The following is a 17,489-nucleotide window of genomic DNA, read 5'->3' on the forward strand; positions in this document are numbered from 1 at the left end:
TATGAGGAAACAGTATGGGGGAATGGGGGCATATATGAGGAAACAGTATGGGGATGGGTGCAGACAGTATGGGGAGCAAATGGGGGAATGTATGCCTACACAGTATGAGTAGCGATATGAAAAATGTATGTGGACAGAGTATGGGGAGTGAGGGTGATGGGATGTGTGCAGGCACAGTATGGGGAATCAGATGAGCAGGCAGTATAGAAAGTGAGGGGGTAAATATATGAGGAGACAGTATGGTGAACGGGGGATGTGAGAGCAGACAGTATGAGGAGGGAGGGGAATAGTGTGAGGAGACAGTATGGGGGGAGAAAAGTGAGTGGGAACAGAATAGAAACTGAGTAGTGGGGGCGTAGTATGAAGGGACAGTGTAAGGGCACAGTCAGGAGGGGAGAGTATACCAAGGAGGGGGAGTGTGATGAGAGAGTACAGTATAAATACTGGGCCCTATAGAGGGGACACAGTATGAGAGGACAGTGTGAGGAGGGGGCCGGTATGGAAAGGAGAGGTTAGTGTGAAGAGCATGTACCATAAGAGGGACAGTGTGGGGTCATATTTTGTGCAGACAATATAGTGAGGGGTAATTTTTTATTCAGGAGCATTATAATGACACTTCTATCTTTAAGGGTATCGTGTAGATTTTCTGCAAAAGAGCGGAGAAGATGGAATTCTGCAGAGACAAGCTGTGGATGAGAAAACTCATCATGGGGTCTGGACAAGATGAAGAAAAGAAAGAGAACGACTCCAGAGATGACGTCATCTATGAGGTACCTGGGTGTAAATGTTTTTTGTGATACTAACTAATTCTCATGTTTTTATTTATATTAGTAGCATTAAAGGGGATGTCCAGGTTTGTAATGAGTCTGCAGTCATTCTATGTGACTGCAGACTTCTGAATTCTCACAGTGCGCACTGCACGCTGTCAGGATTCTCTCGTGCTGGCCATTTACATACATGCGGTCACGTGCTGGCTACACATGTGTGGCCTCAATGAAAATGAACTGAGTGAGGCTGGGCACGTCTAGTTGGAATGTGGTCAGAAGTATACAAGTCACATACTTGTGCTGACATGACTGTCCACCGGCAAGGGAGAATCCTAAAAGTGTGCAGTGCACTGTTTTTAAGTGAACATTGAGAGCATTAGGGAGAGCGGCTCGTCGGTACATGACTAAAGGCCCCGTCTCACATAGCGAGATCGCTAGCGAGATCGCTGCTGAGTCACAAGTTTTGTGACGCAACAGCGACCTCAGTAGCGATCTCGCTATGTGTGACACGTACCAGCGACCAGGCCCCTGCTGCGAGATCGCTGGTCGCGTCGGAATGGCCTGGACCTTTTTTTGGTCGTTGAGGTCCCGCTGACATCGCTGAATCGGTGTGTGTGACACCGATCCAGCGATGTCTTCACTGGTAACCAGGGTAAACATCGGGTTACTAAGCGCAGGGCCGCGCTTAGTAACCCGATGTTTAACCTGGTTACCAGCGTAAATGTAAAAAAAAACAAACAGTACATACTCACCATCTGATGTCCGTCAGGTCCCTTGCCGTCTGCTTCCTGCTCTGACTGAGCGCCGCAAAGTGAAAGTGAAAGTACAGCACAGCGGTGACGTCACCGCTGCGCTCTGCTCTCACTGTACGGCGGCACTCAGTCAGAGCAGGAAGCAGACGGCAAGGGACCTGACGGACATCAGATGGTGAGTATGTACTGTTTGTTTTTTTTGGTAACCAGGGTAAACATCGGGTTACTAAGCGCGGCCCTGCGCTTAGTAACCCGATGTTTACCCTGGTTACCCGGGTGCTGCAGGGGGACTTCGGCATCGTTGAAGACAGTTTCAACGATGCCGAAGTCGTTCCCCTGATTGTTGGTCGCTGGAGAGAGCTGTCTGTGTGACAGCTCCCCAGCGACAAAACAGCGACGCTGCAGCGATCAGCATCGTTGTCTGTATCGCTGCAGCGTCGCTGTGTGTGACGGGGCCTTAAGTGTACAAATTGCATATGTCCTTGAGGGGGGGGGGCCCCAAACTGAATTTTTGCCCCGGGTGCCAGAAACCCTAGATACACCTCTGTGACAGAGCATCATACACAGTGGACTCTATGCGCAGCTCAACTGTGTGCATAAAGCCTAAAAATGAGTTGATGCTCAGTTCATGTTTTCTTCGTTTCGTAAAAAATAACAAGGTACCATATTAGGCTGCGTGTCCACGTTCAGGATGGCCGGCGGTATCGCCGGATCTGCGAAGCCGCTCGGCGCTAAGCCCCGCCCCCTTCTGGGACGCGATGATGCTGGATGTGTTAACTGTACACATCCGGGATCATCGACCCCCTCCCATAGGGCCCTGTGTTATGCCTTGCGGGGACGCAGCGTCCCCGCAAGGTGTACGGACATGCTGCGATCTTAAAAGACGCGCAGCATGTCCGGAGTCGCAGGCCCGCCGCGTGCGGGCTTCCACGCATAGTGGACACGGGATTTCATAAAATCCCCTCCACTATGCTGGAACATCTGGACGCTGCGTGTTTGACGCTGCAGCTCTGCGCAGCGTCAAAGTAAGCAGCGTTTACTGACCGTGGACACACACCCTTAAACAGCATTTGTAATATATAACCCCCCTTCTGATGGTTACATATACAAACAATAACCTTTGATCTTTACCTGTATGGTGTTAATATTAACTTAATTTTTATTTTAGGTTAGTATAATTTTATCAGAAGTTAATGAGCATCTGTGTTTTCTTCAGTGGTCAACTGCAGCCCCACAGATGGGCTAATCATGGGGGATAATTAATTATTACTAGAGGTCTTATAGTAGTTGGTAGGGAAAACTTTTTTTATGAATACAAAGCTGGGAGAATAAGTTGCGTGCCTGTGACACAGCAGCTGGCCTGGACACGGGCTGACGCACCAGTTGACAAGTTGCTGGATTAGAAAGAATATTAAAAGGCAGCAAGTGTAAGATTAGGGGTAAATGAGCATCTGACAGCAGTTTGGAGAGAACAGATGATAGACAATGAGAGCTTGGCACTTCAGGGGGAGGTTTAGAGGTGATAAGGGCATGGGAAAAGTGTGTCAGTAATCAGTCAAACTCCAGATTGCTGATCTTGATGAATAGGGCAGGAAATAGGATTTTAGATGTGATGAGCAATGAGGAGTACATAGAGCAAGGAAAGAAAAACCAAGTCCCTCTGCCTTCAGATAAAAAAAAAACATTTATTTATATATATATATATATATATATATATATATATATATATATATATATATATATATATATATATATATACTTTTTACCATTGTCATGGCATTATACATTTCCCCTTAAAGGTACAGAAAAGTCCAACTATATTAAAAACTGATATTGTATTTTTTCATCATTTTATTAGGTGATGTTAGACATTATGTCGGGCTAAACCATCAACAAATCCAACTAAACCTGCGGGGTTTCTAATGGTTTTCACAGCAAGTGAGTAGCATCTTGTATAAAATAATCTCCTTGTGGAGATCAGAGCTTTTGCATTGTATGTGTAAAAAGGATTGACATGAAAGTGTTTACAGTGAGTGAAATAAGTGGGTTGCATATAAAAATGTTAAAGCATGAAAAAAACTGAATTATAAAACAAAAAGCTGCAAATTGCCAGCATCTTCTGAATTTACATATGTCAAGATTTACAGTATTTTACAGTTGCATCATTGAGACACTATATCTTTTTCAGATAAAATCAATATAACTAGTTAAGAATACAGTAAATCCGTAATACGTCATTTAATTGTAAATTCAACTTTTATTTTACAGATAAATGCAGAATCCTTAAAAATAAATGTAAAATTAACACACACATAGGTGTGACATTTGCAGCACATAATACAATCATGTGTATGAGACACGGCTAACATCACACTTCCATTTTTTATATTCTCTTTGATTTTCACTGTTCTGTTAATGGATCCTTTTACACGGTAGTCCACAGTCTTCATTGGTTCCATCATGATCCTCTTTTCTCAAATGTGGTCAATGGGAAAACAATTAAAAAAACTTAATTTACACTGATATCAATTAATTATCAGATTTTCAATTACTTCAGATCAGTATTAAGATGAAACAACATTTATGATTTTTAGACTTTTAAATTGAGGACCTATCCTATAGGTCATCAATATCTGATCGGTTGGGCCCCAACACCCAGCACCCCACCGATCAGCTGTTATCGGTGGCATCCAGAAATCTTCACTTGCGGAGCTGGCCTTCATCTGATAGTGGCTGTGGCAGGGTACTACACATCGGCCTCCTAATCAAATCAATAGGAGGCGGATGTATAGTACCATGCCACGGCCACTATCAGAAAGCGGCACAGCTCCGCAAGTGAGTATTTCTGGCCGCCACCAATAACAGCTGATAGGCTAAGGGTAGGTCATCAATGAAAAAGTAATGGACACCCCCTTTAAATACTCTTTGAAAAAGGTTCTGATTGATTTTAATGGAAAAGCTCCTTAAGTGCATACAGTACTTTTTTTTTCATGTTGTATTGCACATTTTTCATAAAACCAATAGGAAGCTCATATAAAAAAAAGTATTTGAAGCAATTTTTTTTAGAATTTTGCAGTAAAATCCTATTTTAAATCCTTGTAAAAAATTGTTTTAAGAGGAACAGGTAATGCATGGGTCTCAACAGTAGGTTATGGATTTTGTGCTAGCGTTCTAATGTTTCACAGCTCCTGTAAACTACAGTGGACAGCGTCGCCAGCACAGAAGGCCACTTGTTTAATTCACGTACTCTTTCTGGAGATCAAAACGAATGACAAGAGCCTATATTGGTGTATGAAATATCCAGAGATACATAGTGTGCCACTAGTAGTTTCCAGTCCCTGCTTATCAGTTGCTTGCCATTACTCTTCCATGTGTTTAGCTGCTCTCATATAGTTAACCATTAAGACAAGTATTTTTCTGTCCACGGGGTTGGGTGCCGCACAGAAGGGCATCGCGAGCAGCATGTGGTCCCCCGGGTCACAGGTTGTGCACCCCCTTGCATTTATATCTGCCTGTTGATACCTACTAGACTTTTAAAGACAGTACGTGCAAAATATTCAGGATGAATTATAAATATTCAAGATATTTTGCATTTTCTGTATTTGAGATCTAGTAGGGATCAAAAGGACTACTACTGCACACCACAGGGGCGCACTATATAGCCGTGGGACAGAAAAGGCAGGTGATTTGTTAGTCCTGAGGCATTAATGCAAAGGAACTCTATAAGTAGCATTCCAGTCCATTCGGGTGATGTAAGTCGCTTGCATGCCTTTATCATTCCACTTGCTTATCCCTATCTCCATACTTTGGGATTTTGCATGCAGTGCTCCTATAGTTTATGTTTTGCACGTGTGTTCACAATTTGCATTTACATCTGTGTCATTTTCCTTTTTACAGCTAAGTTTTGAGATGCTGGTAGTTTGAGGAGAATATCATACAATAACAAGGGATTGAATTTAGATGTGGAGGAATCTATAAGACTGCTACATCTGCTTTTGGGATACAGTAAAAGATATGTACACCTAACCTTACATGCCTTTTACATTACCCTATGTGACTCTTCAATGCTTTGATGGTGCAGTGAATCAAAAAAGTGAGAATTTGGTGAAATTTGGATACTTGTGAAACATACTGGTTTTGTCACTGGACACATCTTATGTTTGAGTTTCCACCTACATTTTTCCCGAATTCAATTTGTAAAGGAATTAAACACTATGACCACTAATATAATTTATGATATTTCTAAAAATGCCATAGGACAACACAATCTCAAGCCCTGAATAAGTATAGTGTGGAGGAGGTCCATGATACAAAAAAATATTTTTATTAAATTACCAATAATTAACCCCTTTACCCCCAAGGGTTGTTTGCAAGTTAATGACCGGGCCAATTTTTACAATTCTGACCACTGTCCCTTTATGAGGTTATAACTCTGGAACGCTTCAACGGATCCCGGTGATTCTGACATTGTTTTCTCGTGACATATTGTACTTCATTATAGTGGTAACATTTCTTTGATATTACCTGCGTTTATTTGTGAAAAAAAAGGAAATTTGGCAAAAATTTTGAACATTTCACAATTTTCCAACTTTGAATTTTTATACAATTAAATCACAGAGATATGTCACACAAAATACTTAATAAGTAACATTTCCCACATGTCTACTTTACATCGGCACAATTTTGGAACCTAAATTTTTTTTTGTTAGGGAGTTATAAAGGTTAAAAGTTGACCAGCAATTTCTCATTTTTACAACACCATTTTTTTTTAGGGACCACATCTCATTTGAAGTCATTTTGAGGGGTCTATATGATGGAAAATACCCAAGTGTGACAACATTCTAAAAACTTCACCCCTCAAGGTGCTCAAAACCACATTCAAGAAGTTTATTAATCCTTCAGGTGTTTCACAGGAATTTTTGGAATGTTTAAATAAAAATGAACAATTAACTTTTTTACACAAAAAAATTACTTCAGCTCCAATTTGTTCTATTTTACCAAGGGTAACAGGAGAAAATGGACCCCAAAAGTTGTTGTACAATTTGTCCTGAGTACGCCGATACCCGATATGTGGGGGTAAACCACTGTTTGGGCACATGGCAGAGCTCGGAAGCGAAGGAGCGCCATTTGACTATGAGCAATTTACCAACACTGCTGAGGGTTGCGGTTCTATCAGGGTTTCCTTGGCTGCCATATCCCTTATTGGTAAACAGTCGCTATTTTGCACTGTGCATTGGGGCTGGTGCCCCCCTATATCTGGGGTATTATTTATGTATTAGCAGCCTATTGGGGATCGTATCTTCACCCGCTTATTTACTGGGAGTCAGCACATTTAAGGAAGTTTACACGTTGTTCCACATTATATGTGTGCTCTATATTATACCCAGCAGTGGATTGTTTCTATGCTGGTGTTCAGCGCTATGTTTGTTATATTTGTTACTTATGCAGATTGTACCATGTACAGGCCTTGTGGGGGAGTTTTCTTGTGTATTGGTTTTAATTGTTTTTAATATTTTGTTACCAATAAAAGCTGTTCCTTTTTTCATATATTTGACTGGTGGTGTACAGATTATGTAGTGGCTCCTTTTTTTCTTTTGTTTACAGATGGGACGCCATGTTGCGTTTGGAGAGCCCCTGATGTGCCTAAACATTGAAACCCCCCGCAAGGGACACCATTTTGGAAAGTAGACCCCTAAGGAACTTATCTAGATGTGTGGTGAACACTTTGACCCACCAAGTGCTTCACAGAAGTTTATAATGCAGAGCCGTAAAAATAAAAAATCATATTTTTTCACAAAAATGATCTTTTCGCCCCCAATTTTTTATTTTCCCAAGGGTAAGACAAGAAATTGGATTACAAAAGTTGTTGTACAATTTGTTCTGAGTACACTGATACCCCATATGTGGGGGTAAGCCACTGTTGGGGCGCAAGGGAGAGCTCGGAAGGGAAGGAGCGCCATTTGACTTTTCAATGCAAAATTAACTGGAATTGAGATGGGACGCCATGTTGTGTTTGGAGAGCCCCTGATGTGCCTAAACATTGAAACCCCCCACAAGGGACACCATTTTGGAAAGTAGACCCCTAAGGAACTTATCTAGATGTGTGTTGAACACTTTGACCCACCAAGTGCTTCACAGAAGTTTATAATGCAGAGCCGCAAAAATAAAAAATCATATTTTTTCACAAAAATGATTTTTTCGCCCCCAATTTTTTATTTTCCCAAGGGTAAGAGAAGAAATTGGACCCCAAAAGTTGTTGTGCAATTTGTCCTGAGTATGCTGATACCTCATATGTGGGGGTAAACCACTGTTTGGGCGCATGGCAGAGCTAGGAAGGGAAGAAGCGCCATTTGACTTTTCAATACAAAATTGATTGGAATTGAGATGGGAGGCCATATTGCGTTTAGAGAGCCACTGATGTGCCTAAACATTGAAACCCCCCACAAGTGACACCATTTTGGAAAGTAGACCCCCTAAGGAACTCATCTAGATGTGTTGTGAGAGCTTTGAACCCCCAAGTGTTTCACTACAGTTTATAACGCAGAGCCGTGAAAATAAAAATTATTTTTTTCCCCACAAAAATTATTTTTTAGCCCCCAGTTTTGTATTTTCCCAAGGGTAACAGGAGAAATTGGACCCCAAAAGTTGTACAATTTGTCCTGAGTACGCTGATACCCCATATGTGGGGGGGAACCACCGTTTGGGCGCATGGGAGAGCTCGGAAGGGAAGGAGCGCCATTTGGAATGCAGACTTAGATGGAATGGTCTGCAGGCGTCACGTTGCATTTGCAGAGCCCCTAATGTACCTAAACTGTAGAAACCCCCCACAAGTGACCCCATATTGGAAACTAGACCCCCCAAGGAACTTATCTAGATGTGTTGTGAGAACTTTGAACCCCCAAGTGTTTCACTACAGTTTATAACGCAGAGCCGTGAAAATAAAAAATCCTTTTTTTTCCACAAAAATTATATTTTAGCCCCCAGTTTTGTATTTTCCTAAGAGTAACAGGAGAAATTGGACCCCAAACGTTGTTGTCCAATGTGTCCTGAGTACGCTGATACCCGATATATTGGGGTAAACCCCTGTTTGTGCGCACGGGAGAGCTCGGAAGGGAAGGAGCACTGTTTTACTTTTTCAACGCAGAATTGGCTGGAATTGAGATCGGACGCAATGTCGCATTTGGAGAGCCCCTGATGTGCCTAAACAGTGGAAACCCCCCAATTATAACTGAAACCCTAATCCAAACACACCCCTAACCCTAATCTCAACTGTAACCCTAACCAAACACCTAACCCTGACACACCCCTAACCCTAATCCCAAACCTATTCCCAATCGTAAAGGTAATCCAAACCCTAACCCTAACTTTAGCCCCAACCCTAACCCTAACTGTAGCCCTAACCCTAGCCCCAACCCTAACCCCAGCCCTAACCCTAGCCTTAACCCTAACCCTAGCCCTAACCCTAGCCCTAATGGGAAAATGGAAATAAATACATTTTTTTAATTTTTCGTAACTAAGGGGGTGATGAAGGGGGGTTTGATTTACTGTTTATAGCGGGTTTTCTAGCGGATTTTTATGATTGGCAGCCATCACACACTAAAAGACACTTTTTATTTCAAAAAATGTTTTTTGCGTTACCACATTTTTAGTGCTATAATTTTTCCATATTTTGGTCCACAGAGTCATGTGAGGTCTTGTTTTTTGCGGGACGAGTTGACGTTTTTATTGGTAACATTTTCGGGCATGTGACATTTTTTGATCACTTTTTATTCCGATTTTTGTGAGGCAGAATGACCAAAAACCAGCTATTCATGAATTTCTTTTGTGGGGGGAGGGCGTTTATATCGTTCCGCGTTTGGTAAAATGGATAAAGCAGTTTTATTCTTCGGGTCAGTACGATTACAGCAATACCTCATTTATATATTTTTTATGTTTTGGCGCTTTTATACGATAAAAACTATTTTATAGAAAAAATAATTATTTTTGCATCGCTTTATTGTGAGGACTATAACTTTTATATTTTTTCTTTGATGATGCTGTATGGCAGCTCGTTTTTTGCGGGACAAGATGACGTTTTCAGTGGTACCATGGTCATTTATTTCCGTCTTTTTGATTGCGTGTTATTCCACTTTTTGTTCGGCGGTATGATAATAAAGCGTTGTTTTTTGCCTCGGTTTTTTTTTGTTTGTTTTTTTTTACGGTGTTCACTGAAGGGGTTAACTAGTGGGACAGTTTTATAGGTCGGGTCGTTACGGACGCGGCGATACTAAATATGTGTACTTTTATTGTTTTTTTAGTTTTATTTAGCTAAAGGAATGTATTTATTGGAGCAATATATTTTTTTTTATTATTATTTATTTATTTAGGAATTTTTCTTTTTTTTTTTTTTACACATGTAATTTTTTTCTTTTACATTTTTACTTTGCCCCGGGGGGGGACATCACAGTAAAGTGACAGATTGCCGATCTGACACTTATCTGTGCACTGTGTCAGATCGGCGATCTGACGTGCTCAGCTCCAGGCTTCCCGGCGCCTGCTCTGAGCAGGCGCTGTGAAGCCACCTCCCTGCAGGACCCGGATGCAGCCCCGCGGCCATTTTGGATCCGGGGCTTGCAGGGAGGAGACGCTCGGTACAAGGTGAGCACATCCCCTTGTACCGATCGTCTCAGAGAAGCACGCAGGGAGCCCCCTCCCTGTGCGATGCTTCCCTGTACCGCCGGAACACTGCGATCATGTTTGATCACAGTGTGCCGGGGGTTAATGTGTGGGGGCGGTCCGTGACCGCTCCTGGCACATAGTGCTGGATGTCAGCTGCGATAGTCAGCTGACATCCGGCCGCGATCTGCCGCCCTCCCCCCGTGAGCGCGGCCGATCGCGCTGGACATACTATTCCGTCCTTGGGAAGTAGGGCCCACCCTACATGGACGGAATAGTACGTCCAATGACAGAAAGGGGTTAAAAACGATAATAAAATAAGCACAATGAAAAATACATATATAAAATTAGGACAGGTAGGATATATTGGTATAGGGGTGATTAAATGGTTCAACAGTACAGTGACTATAATTAGCCCTAAATATCCTCATATTATACCTGGCATAGTAAAAATAAGGAATAGATAAAACCATGTAAATCTGCACCAAAACAATGAATAGAGGGTAGCAAGATATAAATAGTATGAAAAAATGCCTATTAGTGATGAAGAGATAGCTCATATAAATAAGGGAGGGTTCAGTAGCAAGGGGTAAAAATAAATCATACAAATCAATATAAATACGATTATAAGGTAAAAGAGAAATAAGATGTAAACATATATAGATAAATCCAAAGTTCAGTCCCACAAGTTAGTGGAGACCTTAGTCCCTCAAGAGGATGTAACTGGCCAATCCAGCAGTAGGCAATGTATGAAAGCAGTGCTAGAAAGTGCTAAGTGCAGTTTTTACCTTGTGGCAATAGATGAATGGCATCCAAGGTGGGCATGAACACCCAGGTGTCCCCTCACCCCGACACACTTTTGCCGCCAGCTTCTTCCAGGCTCGTGTCAAGGTGAGTGGTAGCCATGTTTTTAAATGGTGATCAGTCCTATCAGCGAAGTACAGGGGCCGTATCATCCATGATGTAAGCGGCTCATGAAGCAGCCGCCCTCCTCATGTGTTCGGATCTTCCTTGAGACGCTCTCTGGCGCGCAAGTGTGGAATGCAAGCATGTCAGATGGCGAGCTCATCGGAAGGCTGCGCATGCACTCAGTCAGGACAGCGGGAGATATGAAATGACCCATGTATAGGAAGAAGGAGAGACCACATAGAAAAAAAAGTTAAAAAAGAATAAAATGTATTGATCAAAGAAGGAATGATGGAGTGCATGTGACAATTTTGAAAGGAGAATAAGGGCAGTTTCCTTCAAACATCGTCACATGCACTCCATAATTCTTTATTTGATCTATGCATTTCATTCTTTTTTAAATTCTTTTTATGTCTATGCGGTCTCTCCTACATCCTATACATAAGCCATTTCATATCTCCCGCTCTCCCAGTAAGAAGAAGCACCGGACCGGGGGTACCTGTTTTGTGCCGGGTCTTTAACTGTCGGGGCTGTCTCCTCTGTTGTCCGGGGAAAACTTAGAGACTTGGACCGACAGTAGCTACTAAGAAAAAGCCTGAGAGCGTGTATAAGCAGACGGTCTTGGTGGGAAGAGACAGCTTGTGGCAGGGACAAGAGTACTCTGACTACTGAGCACTGGAAAAGTGCAGGCCTGCGCCTGCAGTAACTCACAAAGACTGTGACCAGTATCTTGCTGTGTGCCCGCTGGCTCCTGCGACTCGAGGTGCCAGATGCTCCAGGCCTGTGAGTAATATGCGCACCGCTTAGGAAAGACCAGGTGACTCAATGACAACTGTGCTCTCATTCCCCGGTATACATCTGCTGAGCCACGTTAGGCTCCGTTAGTGTTGTGGATAGTATTGCACCCTGCGCAGCAAACCCCGGACCAAGGAACTCATTAAAGACACTGAGGACAAGCCGCTGCCGTCTGGATTAGACTCAAGGAAAACTACAGGACAACACCGGATCCATCCCACGCTGACCGTGTTGGCGCCACCGTACCTATTGTGGACTCTTCAGTCAGGAAGCCGTCAGACTGATAAGTTAACACTTGAGAACTGTTGTTATCTCTGTTATACAGTTTATCTCATCCCGTATACCAAACTGTTAAACACCAGTTTTACCCTACCTCCTCTCTGTGTTTATACAGTATACCCCTGTTCCAGTAAACCAAGTTTACTCTTGCTCTGTTTCCTGTCCGTTACTGCATCCCACAACCTGCTCACATCCCGACTGAGCGCATGCGCAGCCTCCCCTACCTTAGGGACTTCCTATGCCGCTCGGCATCTGACACGCTTGCATGCCGGAGAGCGTCTCCAGGAAGATCCAACACATGAGGAGAGTGGCCGCTTCACGCGCTGCTAATGTGGCACACCAGGATTATGGGTACCACAGTGGTATTGCCTTCCTCTTGAGGGTGATGCCATGCCTGGAAACGAGGAGGATCCCTTTGACAGGTAACCTGTGCATGCAACATGTTCTGACTCCAGGCCAGAAGGGGGAGCTCGAGACCCGGTTTCAGGGGAGCTTCCATAGATATATATTCTGGCTAGGAGGAGGAGTTAGTTAGATTGTGTGAGACAGCGAAGGAGCACAGGAGAAGTGAGGAGCTGGAGGAGAGCTGTGATTGGGCTCCCTCCACGCTGAAGCGCAGGAACCGGGAGTCTGAGGCGGTGTGGGACTGTATGCCCCACAGCAGAAACCGGAGGGCAGGAGATTGAAAGTAACTTGCCGGGGGCGTGGCTTCAGTGTCAATGGAGAGACACACTTGAAGAGGGAGCTCTGGGGAAAAATCCCACAAAGCGGCTACTAACGCATTTTAAAGGAGGCACCCGGCCCCAAAACCCCTCAATATCAATCCCTCATACTATAGGGAGCATTCCCAGCTAAAAATCAGCCGACAAAACTGCGTTTCAGGCCGTAACCCAGCACCTGCCTGACGGGGCCTGTGAGACCTCCCAAGCCTGAGAGGCCTAGCATCACGGACAGGGGGCTTTTTTATGCCCACTTACGTTCCCTGCGAATTCAGACCCCAATAAAGACCCTTCAGGGAGTCCCGCAGATCACAAGCTTGAAGAATTCACATCTGGCTGATACCAGAGAGCAGGCGCAGCAACACTCCTGAATTGGAATTTACAAGAATCTTTGGGCCACCGGGGACCTTGTGGGTCCAGAAACAAGCACAAACCCTCGGTTCCAGGAGACCCACGGCAGATAGCGCCGCTGAAGAGCCGCTGAGATTAAGTGGCTGATAACAGAGAGCGGGGACAACAGAGCAACGGCACCTCATCGGATGCAAGAAACACCACATTTCCCCTGGCATCGGTACCATTCAGGGACCCCCCAAAGATAAGGATCAAGTAAAAGACCCCTCAGATTCTCCAAAACAACAGGCTCCAAGCCCTTGCACCAGGAGACTAGCAGACACCAAAACCGCTGGAGCGCCGCCAAAAATTCATCTTACCATTTGATGCGTCTTCATCTATTCCTGGGGACTCCTAGAGACAAACCCCAAGGTCAGTACAGACTTTTCAGGCCGTTTAATAGGGACACAAAGGCGTTCTTTGCGGTGTTTTTTGCCACGATTTAACTCACGTATCACTCCGCCGATAAATTGAGGCCCCGGCTTTAAGCCGGAGGTCTATGGAGGCCTGAAAGGGGAAAAAAAATAGTCCCCCGAAAATAAGCTTAAAACACTGCAAGATCTACAAGAGGTAGATAATTATAGGAGAGTCCTCCCCTCATCGGCCCTACTAAAAGCAACCCCAGGACTGGAGTGCAAATGTGACTTTTATTAAACTACTGTCACACATAATACACGTCTATGGGAAGTAGTACCGGCCGTTTTCCCAAAGCACAAGGAACTGGCTGACAACCCTGAGGCTTAAAGGGCAACAGCTCTATGAACAAATTATTTTTTCTTTTTACTCAAGCTTGCCGATAACACAAAAGCCCTCCTCAAATAAACAGGATTCAATTTCCGCAAAAACTTTTAATTTGGTTTTATTAATTTTTTATAGGTTTATTTAATCATTTTGCTGAGTTTCCTTTTTGCATTCTTTATAAGTCGGTCCGAGATCACAACTGTGACCCGGCTTTGTTTAGACTACCTCCATCACAGGCCGGACTGTTAACTTAGGCACACAAGATTATCACCTACCTGGTCGTCTGGTCAGTCACCGCTCCCTTTTCTAAAACAAGTCGCGGCTTCACAGAGGCTTAAAGGGGCAATTACTTGCCTTCAAACATTTCTAATAAGACTCATTTCTGACAATTTTATTTATCTCCGCCAGTGTCCTCTGACCAAGATCATGAGCAACTCGAGATTTAAGGGGAAGGCTAACCCCACTACCCCAATTAAGACACAATATGGACTAAAACAGGACAAACCTATAGGTCGTAGAGAACAAGAAAGGAACAGGGCTAACTCTATTACCTCTCCTAGGCGTAGGTCAAGATCTCCACGGAGAGATATGCCTCGTTTACTTGACTACGGGTCCAATACTAAATCCTTTGGCAGTAAATCCTCTCCTACTAAAATGGATTCTTCTACTAGTTTGAAGAGGATGAACCCAGGAGCTACGAGCGAGAAATATACTTTTTCAGGGAATAATTCAGAAGTCAAAAACGAAACTGAATCCAGCGACACGTCCCCTAACCAAACGCCATTGAAAAGCAAAGTCAAATACGATGACCCTGAGGCCCACAAGGGTACAAGCTCAGCAAGTTTACATACACATACACACTCTGCAGATTTAAGTCAACCAGACCAAGACGATTTAGTAAACAGGATAATGAACAAAATGGATGAAAGACTAGTTTCTCTTGCAAAGAGAATGAAAACAGAAATGGACTCCAACTTCCAAAGATACTGTGATAAGGTCGACAAGATCGACAAACAATTGTCAAAACATGAGGAGAGGTTAAATAAGCTTGAGCATAGATCGACAATTTTTTTGACGAATTGCACCGGCTCACCCTAGAGATGAAACACCTATGCTCCAAAATGGCAGTTCTTGAAGACAGGAGCCGACGGATCAACCTAAAAATAAGGGGCATTTCAGAGGACGTGACCCAGGAACAGCTGACGAATCACCTCAAGGTTATTTTTAAATTGCCTTGCCTGACCTTTCAGATCTGGATCTAACGATTGATAGAGCCCACCGGTTGCCTAAACCTCCCAAGGTTTCTGCAGACTTGCCAAGAGATACTATCCTCAAACTTCACTTTTTCAGAACCAAAGAGATGATACTTGGCTACCTAAAGGACAAGAAAACCTTTCCAGAGCCATACAAGGAACTAAAGGTTTTCCCCGATTTTTCAAAAGAAACCTTGGAAGGCCGAAGGGAATTCAGGCCCGTGACTACAGCCCTTCGTGATAAAGGAATCAGATACAAATGGGGCTTTCCGTTGAAACTGTTGATTTCATACCGGGGAAGAACCATACCAATTTTCACCATTGAAGACGGACTGAACTTCGTTAGATCGCTGGATAGAGACTAACCAGACAATGGTTGAAAGGAAGCATCTTCTCAGCTATCTCCTAATGGCAGGGGCCTCCGCCTCAACCGCTATTTGAGATTTTTCCCTTATTCCCTCCCACTTTTAATAACCCCATTCTTTTCAAGTAGTTCTGCGGACCTACTTGTGCAGTCTTTGTGGATGGTATACATAATGTTGTTTTTCAAGGGCTGTGTCCCTTGCTTTATTCAGGCCAAATTATTGCCAGTTTGTAATTTTGTGTTTTGTTATGTTTGCTTTCCTCGCCTATCCAGTTTCCCCTTGGCCCATTCCACATTTCCTTGCCCTCCCCTCCATAATTACCCGCCCTCCCTCCCTCTTTACCCTTGTTAAAAACAAATAAAAATATTGGAAAGGAAAGTAACTTGCCCACATCTACACCCTGAGGTACAGCAACATACAGAGCCTGGAGTCACCGTGAACAGAGACCCCTATAAAATGGCTCTCGTTGCCTACCATGCAGGTACTGTCCCAGGACAGAGAGTGAGAGAGGCCCTTGAAAGAAGCCCTAGGCTGCAAGGATCTATTATACAGGGCATAGTGGAAGGCTCCCAATCTGACCTGGCAAGAGGAATTCAACTCGTTTCCAGGCTGCCTGGACTCCACTGTCACCTGTCGCTGGTACCCTGGACTGTGGCCACAAACTACCAATAAAACGGTAAAGAGACTGCAACCTTGTGTCCTCTGATTATTTTTAGCACAACACCATCTTTCCCTACTACATCAGGAGCCCTGGGGATGCAGCTTCACCTGTGGGAAACCATACCATCTTGGCGTGATGAACATTCTTATTCCTAAAAACCCCTTTAAAGACCTTCCCTTTAATTTGGATGCCCAGGGCCACAGACCAGGTCACTGTCACCATGACCACCCTTTTAATGATGACCAGACTCGGCCCGAGTATCCCCTAAGCCCTGGAGGGTGCTCCACTTACGTCATTGACGATGTGGCCCCAGCACTTCGCTGATAAGCCTAAGCACTTTTTAAAAACATGGCCACCCTGTAGGGAATATGATAAACTGTATTTATGTTTTTGCCAAATTTTCTTTGTTTACATATAATTGACACATACATTCACTATGGTACTGCTACACCACTAAGGTGTATTACCATTGTTTACAATATTGGTATTGCTACATCTTATATGTATTACCATTTACTGTATTTGCATGTATTAAATAGGGACAGTATACTACCCCGGGTCAGCCACTAGATGGGGAAGAGAACATTACCTCAGCTGGGTCACTAGATGGGGGAATTGTAGTACAGTACACAGTTAACAATAGGAGGGGCTGCTGCTTGGTAAGCCAGGGAATAGTTCCTGGAATAGTTCAATAGGGCGGGAGCGCCCAAAGAGTCCACATGGGCTATAGGCCCAGGAAACAGCAGCAGCTGCGCACCATTAAGAGTGGGCCCAGCATCTAGCATCCAGAGGGCCAGAGCACAGAAGAAAGTACAGCAGCAGCAGAGCTAGCCCACACAGAGTGACTGGGGCTGTAGCACTGAGGAAGAAGGCTTAGCAGAACGGGAGCAAGTAATCCAACATATGGCAGATTTTTGCGTGGGCCGCTATTCTTAGGACAGGGCGGAACAGCAGAGAATATCCCCACGAGAAGCAGAAATTCTGGGCATTGAGGACACTGAGGGACCAGAAGGTACGGTCTGTCCCTGAGACAGGCTTAGCGGCAGAGAGAAGAGGCAAGGGAAAGCATTGCCAGTTGCTGTGATTGATTGTGTCCTGGATGATGTCATGTCAAGTTAAAGTGAAGCCGGACTGTGACTCTTTTTTTTGTGGAACCGTTTGCAGAGGGAAGGGAATAACCCCGTATCGGGAGAACTCAGATGGTGT

The 17,489-nt window shown here is 44.0% G+C and overlaps 1 long non-coding RNA gene across 1 annotated transcript in view; it reads left to right on the top strand.

Annotated features, from left to right (window-relative positions):
- Positions 1–17,489, top strand: part of LOC143817334 (uncharacterized) — a 154,802-nt gene that overhangs the window by 28,717 nt on the left and 108,596 nt on the right. The window contains exon 2 of the long non-coding RNA XR_013224125.1: positions 3,378–3,457. This is a non-coding gene — a long non-coding RNA (uncharacterized LOC143817334). The remainder of the gene's footprint in view (positions 1–3,377; positions 3,458–17,489) is intronic.

The sequence above is a fragment of the Ranitomeya variabilis genome, chromosome 1 (assembly GCF_051348905.1).
Source record: "Ranitomeya variabilis isolate aRanVar5 chromosome 1, aRanVar5.hap1, whole genome shotgun sequence".
Classification (NCBI taxonomy): domain Eukaryota; kingdom Metazoa; phylum Chordata; class Amphibia; order Anura; family Dendrobatidae; genus Ranitomeya; species Ranitomeya variabilis.